The sequence below is a fragment of the Aythya ferina genome (genome assembly GCF_964211825.1).
Source record: "Aythya ferina genome assembly, chromosome: Z".
Taxonomy (NCBI): domain Eukaryota; kingdom Metazoa; phylum Chordata; class Aves; order Anseriformes; family Anatidae; genus Aythya; species Aythya ferina.
In genome coordinates this window covers 33644471-33654778 of record NC_140299.1, presented here as the reverse complement: position 1 = coordinate 33654778, position 10308 = coordinate 33644471, and positions in this window count along the sequence as shown.

Here is a 10308-nt window from a genome sequence, read left to right as displayed (position 1 = left end):
AAGCAGTATTTAAGCTGTATTTTCATTCTGTAAGATGAAAATCCTCTATCTTTATTTTAATAATATTGTTCTCTTCTGCCCTGTGCTGTCCAATCTTTAGGTGAGATTCAGAGTTGTTTTGAATCCTTTGTTGTTTGAATATGGCCATATAGAGCGATCTTTGCTAGCATTTTCAGTGTTATACTCCTTGTTATATCCTTCTACTAATCACTTCTTCTTGGTAGTTCACTCCCTGAAAGTGTCAATGCTTGAGTAGCCCAGCAAATGAGGCTATCTGACCCCTTGATAGGTACACAGTCAGTTTTCATGCTATTTCTTCTGCATCTTCTACCAGATGTAAGAGCCAAGGTGTAAGTTTCATCACATGACTGTACTGAGCACTGGCCTAGGCTTCCCTTAGGTAAAACCACAATTTTACATTTCCTAAAATAAGAAGTTGGAGAAATAAGCACTTTGAATGTAAACTGGTGATCCTAAAAGATCGCACTGTTTAGTTTTCATTGACACTTAAATCTATGAGATCTGAAATGTGATACTGTGTTTGTCCTGAAGGGTGAAAATATTTTAAAGAAAAACCTAGTGCCATCCCGCAACACACCTACATTTTCCAAAGGTCACATTGTCAGCTTGGCTTTATGAACTTCAGTCACATGGTTAACCTGGTTACTTCTTTTCACCCTGTAAGGTAAGATCCTTATTTTAACAGTATTTCTTTGTAGATTTAGCTCCTGAATGATTGCTGGGGCTAATCACACAGGAGTTGCATGGACAAAGGTCACTAAACAGAACAAAAAAAGGACACATTGAGGAGGAAGAATTTTCAGTTTATGCTTGCCTTCCAGGAGAGATACTGCTTATCAAGGAGTGCTAGAATACAAAGTGGGAAGGAACAGCAAAACAAAAGCAAATTGGTTTAAGGGCAAGTTATACTTAAGGGATGAGACAGAATCTCAAGTTATTTATATCATCATTTTTAATAATAATATATATTTGTAATATATTTCTTTTAATTCTATAGTAAATAAGCTATTTAAGATGTCTCTGAGGTCAAAGGTAGTTGGAATATGATCCTGCAATGCAGGAATTTTGTTGAAGCCAGTTCCAAAAGGGGCATGTATAGTCAGGCATGTATAGTCCCTCGTGCTGTCCAAGACGAATTTGATTTAACAAAGTTATAAGTATTAGCTCAATCCAGAGTTTGCTCAAGGCTTCCGTTGAACAGTGCAAGCAATCAGTTGGATCTGGACCTTGGGCCACATAAAGCTTAGCTATACTCAGCTGAATGTTCAGATTTGTCATTATTGGTTCCTCTCTATAAGAACTATACTGGCAGGATGTCTTGACAACAGTCAGCAGGTACCTAGGTCCAGATGGATTTTCTACTTCCTTAATTTGTTGATAGCATCAGATAGATTTCTATAATACAGCATGAAGTTTGGTTGACATTTAACCTGAAGTTACGTCATATCAGACTGTGGATGAATAAGGATTAAAAAAAAACAATAATAGTAAGATTTCTGGCAGGCAAACAACCAGTTTTTTGTAAGGGTTATTTTTTGTGATGTTAAAACAAACAAACAAACAAACAAACAAAAAACTCAGTAATAAAGTACACTTTCTTATAAGCATTAGAAAAAGACAATACCATGCATAATGAGGAAAAAATGGTCTTTAGAGTTTATGCCAAAGAGCTGGGCATTCTGATGAATAACCATAATAGATGAGTTTTTAGTAATCTAGGTCCTGAATTAATCCCACAGTTTTACTGAAGTAAATAAGCCTTACATAAATAATTGCTGTAGGACCTTCAGTTGGAAGTAAAGGCTACAGAAGTGGGGCCTTTGTCTTCTCTTGAAAGGTTGCAAGAGCATTAAGAGTTCCAGATAGATGAGAACGCAGGGTGTGGTAGTCAGGAGTCCTGCCTTACCTGCTTTTAAGTAGTTGCCTCACTAATGCCTGATATTCTTTGTCAGAAGCTTCTAGGAAACAATCATTACTTGTTTATTCAAGCCAACACCCAAAGGTAGGTGAGGCGGTATAAGCTGGATGTTCATTGGTTGTGCTGTGGTGTCACATTGTGTGACTCTTATTCAAGCAGGATAATGCTGAACTTCCCAAGTAGGTTCCTTTAGGAGGAATGAAGATACTCTAGAACTTAAGAAATACGGCAGATGAGTAAGGCCAGATGGACTAAGAGAAGCCTAACAACCACCAAGGTGACTGTGTTGCTTGACCCACTAACAAAATAAAACCTGGTGCTTGCTTACAGAGCAGGAGAAGTTTGTGGCATAACAATATCCTTACTTTTATCTAGGGAAATGTGGGAGGAAGTATGTGGTTAGTTCACCCCAAAACAGGGTTTCCCCAAATGTATGACCATACCAAGTTCTGAGGAAAAGAATTTTGAATGTCTGAAATAGCTAAAAGGCATCTTGCACTGGCAAATGTTTTAGCAGCAGCAGGAGTACTGCTGCAATGCATTGTTCTGTGCCCAAAGCCCTCTGAACAGAGCAACATTGTCACTGGAGTAGAGGAGAGAGCAGGGCATTTTATTTCTGTGAATTGTCTCAGTGATGCTTTCTAAAAGTGATTACTTTCCTAAGCTCCTTGCCATGGGCTAGAAAAATCGAGTAAAAAAAAAAAAAAAATATTTAGGAACACAGTTCAATACTTTGTTGGCTTTGTTTGAAGGGAGGAGGTGGGACTGCTGCCCTTGCTGTTTCACAGCGTTTTACAAGAACCCAGATGAATCAGAACTGAAGGCATACAGAGAAGGCCCAGTTTTTCCATTTGTTCACAGCAACTTGTACTAATGCATCCTGCTGATTTCAGAGGCATTAATCACAGCATGTAAACACAGAAGCATATCTGATGCATTGTTATTCTTTCTCTGCTACTTTGCCCATGTACATACATGGTTTCATTAGCTATTACAGCCACCAGGCAAAGATAATAAAATGAGTTATATAACCCAGTCTTTGCTCCAAAAACAGATTGAAAATGAACTTAATCTATGGTTCATGCTCAATATGAGGGGGTAGGTTTTATGGCAAACGTCTATCTCAGAATTACCATAGTTACCATGCACTGATATATATAAAGTTCTAAGTAACACTGAAGACTGTAGAGTAGCATGTGCCTATTAGAGTAACCTCCAAGTACAGGGGTTTAACTTTTTTTTTTATTATTTTATTATTTTTTTTTTCCCAATTGCAAAAATCATAATATTTTCTTGCAGAAATATAGGTCATGGTACAATAGTTTTTAAACTTACTGACAGTTCATAGATCCCTCAATGTTTGTAAGCCACTGACTGAAAATCAACTCCAATGAGCAGTATTCCCAATGAGCTGGGGAGCTTTCTAATGCACCAATAGGAGAGTCCTTTAGCTGCTGTGCAATCCATAATTTGGGTGAGTTTTACAAATAAAATGAACAAGAGAACTCTAGGCAATGTGATAGTCCATATTGAAGATGGTCTCTCTGTTGTTTTTTTTTTTTGTTGTTGTTTGTTTCCCCCCCCCCCCCCCCCCCCCAGAAAATTATTAGTAAGAATTAAAATAAAATAAACATTCTGTCATCCTGTTTCCCCTACAGTTGGGCCAAAACTCTTGTATCGGACCCAAGTGTTGGGTTACATTATGTCTACAGCATAGAGCAAACTAAACTTCTGGGAGCAGAAGGATCTGACACATAAGAAAGAAGCAGAATAACAGCATCCTGTGAATCATGCTTATCCTTTGCTGTTTTGTCATGTTCCAGGAAGAAATGTGAGAATTGCCTGGGGGAATTCCTAAATTTTTGACTGTCTTCCCTAATATCACAGATGCATCATAATGCAAAACTTGAGTATGAGGATTGCTTTTGCTGTGAAATTGCCTGTTAGTGTTTTATTCTAAAGCCATTTCCAGACAACGTCACATTGTAGCCATTTTCATTTTTACTGGTGAATAAGTTGACATGAACAGAAGTACCACTTGTTTTATTCTTGTATTATATTAAAAATCCCTGCCTGTGCATTGAGCTGAGAAAACAACATTCAGTGTCTACAGTGAAAAATACCTAAAAAACTAGTTAGGGAAGATCTGTGGGGACAAATTTTAGTTTCTGTCATACCGACATAGAAACATTACCTCTTTTGTGCTGGACAGGAAAAAAATCAAGAGAAACTGTGAGATGCATCAACATATCACAGACAATCTAAAAGCACCGAATTGGCATTCAGTAAAAGAAGACTTCTAGTTTTAGTGCACAGGCCTTCTGAACACTAAGAGAATCGCTTCAGATCTGTTTATAACACACCCCTATACGTAGAGTGAAATAAATAGGGTCTCAAAACAGAAAAAGAAAAAGAAAAAGAAAAAGAAAAGAAAAGAAAAGAAAAGAAAAGAAAAGAAAAGAAAAGAAAAGAAAAGAAAAGAAAAGAAAAGAAAAGAAAAGAAAAGAAAAGAAAAGAAAAGAAAAGAAAAGAAAAGAAAAGAAAAGAAAAGAAAAGAAAAAAAGAAAAGAATAAAAGCAAAGAAAATAGAAAGAAAAAAAAAGGAAAAGGAAGGGAAGGGAAGGGAAGGGAAGGGAAGGGAAGGGAAGGGAAGGGAAGGGAAGGGAAGGGAAGGGAAGGGAAGGGAAGGGAAGGGAAGGGAAGGGAAGGGAAGGGAAGGGAAGGGAAGGGAAGGGAAGGGAAGGGAAGGGAAGGGAAGGGAAGGGAAGGGAAGGGAAGTAAACTCTAAGGATATAAATACAGCTTCCATGAAAAAGCAGAGTTTCAAAGAAGCTTTATTCTAATTATGATAGTTTTTATGATTTTATCTATCTCTGTCCACAAAGGGAAAGAGTTTCCATGCTTTGTGAGGTCCAGAAGTCCACAGTCTTTCCTCAAACAATCCTCATATATTCTCATGAAAGCATCCAGTGTATCTCACACAAGTGCCAAAAATACAGAATCACAGAATCACAGAATCACAGAATTTCTAGGTTGGAAGAGACCTCAAGATCATCGAGTCCAACCTCTGACCTAACGCTAGCAGTCCCCACTAAACCATATCCCTAAGCTCTACATCTAAACATCTTTTGAAGACTTCCAGGGATGGTGACTCCACCACTTCCCTGGGCAGCCTGTTCCAATGCCTCACAACCCTTTCAGTGAAGAAGTTCTTCCTAACATCTAACGTAAATCTCCCCTGGAAAACAGCAAACAGCAACAGTTTTTGTTCAGTTTTTGTAACAGGAGTACAACTTCCAGTCCTTCTAGCAAGTTATAGTGAAACAATAAAATTCAGCAGGTTTCTGAGAAGTTTTCTTATCAGCATACAAAAGAAGAGGAACAGTTGAGTTGACATGCAACTCAGTAGATCACTTTCAGAAACTGTACACAAAAGTGTACAATTTTGCTTATTGCTTACTCTAAAAATCAAAATGAACAAACCAGAAAATGTTTTGGAAGAACTTTTACTGAGCACTTAAGAATATGCTACCCTTCCACATCTCAGTTTTCTTCTTGTCAATGAAGTGCTGGCAACTTTACATGCCTGTATGCTGCCTTACACATTTGAGTCTTGACTACATGTAGTCCTGTGCTTTCACATGCTATGAAGAACATGCATGCTTTGCTTTCACTTCTCTCTCTACATTATCAGCTTTCTACATTACCACATCAGACAGTGCAATTGCATTTGTTTCTATTATGTACGTGTATATAAAAACATTTCTCTGTAAAAAGACTTGGGAAAGTGGTGTAATGAGATAAACATACATTTACAAATGAATCCTTCAAGCTTGTCTTGCTCACCATCTCCAAGATTAGTATATATGGCAAAATAGTAGACCATTGTAATGTATGTATGTAATGAATGTATGTAATGCTTCCATGTTTTTGATTGTAAACATTCAAACCAACTGTACTGTATAACTGAACTCAGTGACTTTGCATCTTTCTTCAAGTCTTTAGAGAAAATATACATCTTCTAGGACAACTGCAATTAAAGGCTAGTCACTATATAACATGAGTTTTAACTTGTGATTTAGCCCTGCTACCTCTTTATTTGCTAACAAAGAACCTCTTCCTGCCTACAAGATATATCCATTCCTATAGTGGTTTCAAAAATCAAGCACCTTGGAAGTTAGGAAGCGTTGCAAGAACACATATAACTGTGCAGGTCAGTTCAAAATATCTTTATGTATACACTCTTCATTATATTTAATTATATGATTACAGGATTTATCTTCACCCACATCTCACCTCTTCCCATTCAATTCAATTAACTTCTTGACTCAACTTCATTTCTCTCACCTGACTCAGTTCCTCCCCTCTTCTCAGGTTTCTCATCTCAGTCGTCCTCTTCTTCTGACCAGGGACATCAAGGGCAACAAGAATGGTTTCTATAGGTATATAGATATAGATATATAGATAAAAGGAAGAGCAAGGAAAGTGTGGGCTTTCTCCAGAAGGAAATAGGACACCTAGTTACTTGGGATGTGGAGAAGGCAGTCTTTACTGTCAAGTGCTCTAGCCACACTACCAAGATGCAGAAGGCAAAGGCAGTGGCTGAGAAAATGAAGAACCACGCACTGTAGAAGATCAGGTTCAAGACCATGTAAGGAGGTGCTCAAATCCATGAGACCTGATGAGATGCATCTGAGGGTCCTAAAGGAACTGGTGGATGAAGTTTTTAAGCCACCGTCCATCATACTTTGAGAAGTTGTGACACTCTAGTGACGGTCCAACTGACTGGAAGAGGGGAAATGTAAACTCCATTTTTAAAAAGAGAAAAAAAAGAAGACCTAGGGAACTACAGGCCAGTCAGTCTCACCTCTCTGCCCAGTAAGAATATGGAGCAGATCATCCTGCTCCATACAGCAATTCTGCTAAGGCACATGTGGAACAAGCAAGTGATTGGTGACAACCAGTATGGTTTTACTACGGGAAAATGGAGTTACAGCATTGGTGAAGAGCAGCTGACGTCATCCACCTTGTGCAAACCATTTGACACTGTCCTAGATGATATCCTTGTCTCTAAATTAGAGAGACATGGATTTGATGGATGGACTATTCAGTGGATGAAGAATTGGCTGGATGGTCACACTCAAAGTATCATTGTGGTCAATGGCTCAATGTCCAAGTGGAGATCAGTGATGAGTGGTGTTCCTCAGGGGTCATTATGGGGACTGTCACAGTTTAACATCTTTGTCAACTACATGGACAAACAATCAACACGCCAAAGGGAAGGGCTGTCATCCAGAGGGACCTAGACAGGCTTGAGAGATGGGCCTGTATGAACCTCATGAAGTTCAACAAGGCCAAGTGCAAGGTCCTGCATCTGTGCTGTGGCAATCCTAAATGCAAATGCAGGCTGGGTGGAGAATGGATTGCGAGCAGCTCTGTGAAGAAGGACTTGGGGGTGCTGGTTGATGAGAAGCTCAAGATGAGCCAACAATGTGAGCCTTCAGTCCAAAAAGCCAGCTGTATCCTGGGCAGCATCAAAAACAGTGTGGCCAGCAGGCCCAGGTTAGTGATTCTCCCCCTCTTCTCCTCTTGCATGAGACCTCACCAAGAGTACTGTGTTAAATCCTGGGATGCCCAGCACAGGAAAGACATGGGCCTTTTACAGTGATTCCAGGCCTTGAGGATGATCAGAGGGCTGGAACACCTCTCATATGAAGACAGGCTGAGAAACTTGGGGTTGTTCAGCCTGGAGAGACGAAAGGGAGGTCTTATAGGAGCCTGTCAGTACCTAAAGGGGACCTACAAGAAAGCTGGAGAGGGAGTCTTTATCAGGGAGTGTACTGATAGCACAAGGAGTAATGGTTTTAAATAAAAGAGGGGAGATTTATATTACTTTCCTGCTTTCACATCTGGCACCTGAGTTATCCTTTGGACTTGCTGAAAATAAACACCATGGTCTGTACTGACAGTCAGTGCCCAACGTAATATTGCATATGCTTTCTCATTGACCATGGTTGTATGAGAACAGAACAAGTCCCTCACCCTGCTTCCTGAAGGAGTATGTTCCTTGAGGAAGCATAAATCACTGAGAGTTTTGTGAGTTGAGAGTAAAGAAATCCAGAGAGCACAGGTGAATTACTGCTGCCAGGTTTACAAGATTTGGAGGTATATTATAAAAATCTTGACTAGACAGCAAAGATGTGCTAGAAGAGAAGCAACAGTTTCCAAGGGGAAAAATTAAACATTAAAAAAAGTGCTTGTCTTTTCCCCTCCCCCTACTCTAGCCCCCAATTTATTTTTCCTGGTGAAAACTGTTGGACTGTTTCTTATAACTCTTGATTGAGTTTTAACTTCTATTCTATTTCTACCCTGTCAAACTAGAAGGAAACAAAACACAACTTCCCTTATCTTATTTCAATAGTTGCCATGAAAATCTACCCTTTTACTAGATGTCAAGCAACTACAAAATTGCCTGAGGCTGCTGCAGGTGGAGCATGCTCAGCAAGCCAAGAGGGTATGTCAGTGCTGTGACCAACGTGCCCTAGCAAGCCTGTAAGACCCCTCCTATCACCCCTTGCAGGTTGCTTCCTCTTACAGATATGCCAGGTCTTAGCATTTTTATTAGAAATTTGTCAGACATCTGGTGAACTCATTGTTTTAGTACTGTGAAACTGTTAGAGTTCCTAGTACATTTATAGAAACTAAAAAAAATGCTTTTTATCTGAATTATCATTAAAATATGCATTCACCACACAATCTTCACAAACTTCATTTACATCAACAAAAGGAATTCCCAACACCAAAATCAACATAATATCATCACAACAAGAGTAGACAATTTAGACACTCCAACTCCTGCCTCTTCACCAAATTACAACACATTTTCCACACTAAAGTCATGTTATAACTTTAGAATTCATGGTTTGATCCTGGAATAGATCATATATACATATTTATTTATTTATTTATTTGTAGGTATTTGTTGAGATAGATGGAGTTAGAGAAGAAAATTTGTATTTTAAGAAATGGTTATAACTGCTGCAAAGCATAGAACAAGATTGCAGATAACATGAAGCTACTTAGGGCTTCCAGAACTGCTAAAAGGACCTCATATGCTCACTAGACTATTCCTGGGAGGACAGTCATTCTTATACTTTTGAGAAAAAGCAAAGAAGCAAACTAGAGATAGGTTCAAGCAGGGGCCAGTTAGGTCCAGCTCATTGGGTAATGAATAGAAATTCAGTTTTCCACCTGAAAGACCTGGATGGAAGCATCTTTTCATACTACATTGAAATTAAGTCTCTTCATTTGGAAAATGGCAGCAAAATAGTTAAATACTGCCTGGAGCAAGAGGTGAAAAGAGAAAGCATGGGAAATGAGATCATTAATTTAAAGAACAGCTACAATAATAGCACATACAGTCACGCCAATCCAACCAATAAATGGAGAGTATGTAAGATTTCCTTTAGTAGACTGATTCATAAAGAACACATGACTTGCAAAGACATTCAAATTACTTTTGGTTCAGCTTGGCTGGACAGAGAAAACTTTGTGGCTTTATTAGCCAGTTGTGATATTTTACTACTCTGTGGCACCATGAAGAATTTCAGCATCCTGAAACTTTTGTATGATATGAAACTGAGTAATTTGGTGGTGCATATTTGCAGTTTCAGTGAAAACAAAGGAAACAAACTGCTCATTCCTATATTTGTTGTTCCAACAGTATAAGTGAAAGGCATTCCACACATTAGTCATGTTAATAAGTGGAAGACAGGGTTATTCTTGCTCCATAATGATATATTTATCACCAGCATTATGCTCATTTCTAGACTTCAAAATAAAAAGATTCAGGATAGTCCTATTCCCTACAGTAGGAGCTGGTCAGGTATTCAAAGGAAAAATGACTCCCAGAAAAAGAATCACAGTAATAAAGGACAAAACTTCATCACCAGAGGTTATGCGGTCTCAGGAGAAGCTAAGGCATATTATTCTCAGCTTCCACTAATTCAGTCTCAAGGGAGGGAACTCATCAGTTCTTTTTATATGAACATACTATTGGTATCTAAGCAGTAAAACTTCTAGTGAAGAGAAACCATTAGAATGCAACTTGTCACTGAGACACCCATTGAGACACCTTGTCTAAATACATCTGCCATTGTTTCCAATCATCCAAATATCCGTGCAAAGTCATCATTTAGGTATTGTCACCCTGATTCTCATTGCTTCACTCCCTCCCCCAGGAAACTGCTCATCATTTGCAAAACAACTTCCGTCTGTCACTCAGGCCTTTGCTGATTTTATGTCCTCAGAACCTTGTACTGCTTTTTGCTCTGGCTCCTAGGTGATACCTGAAAAGTTTGAGGATTTGT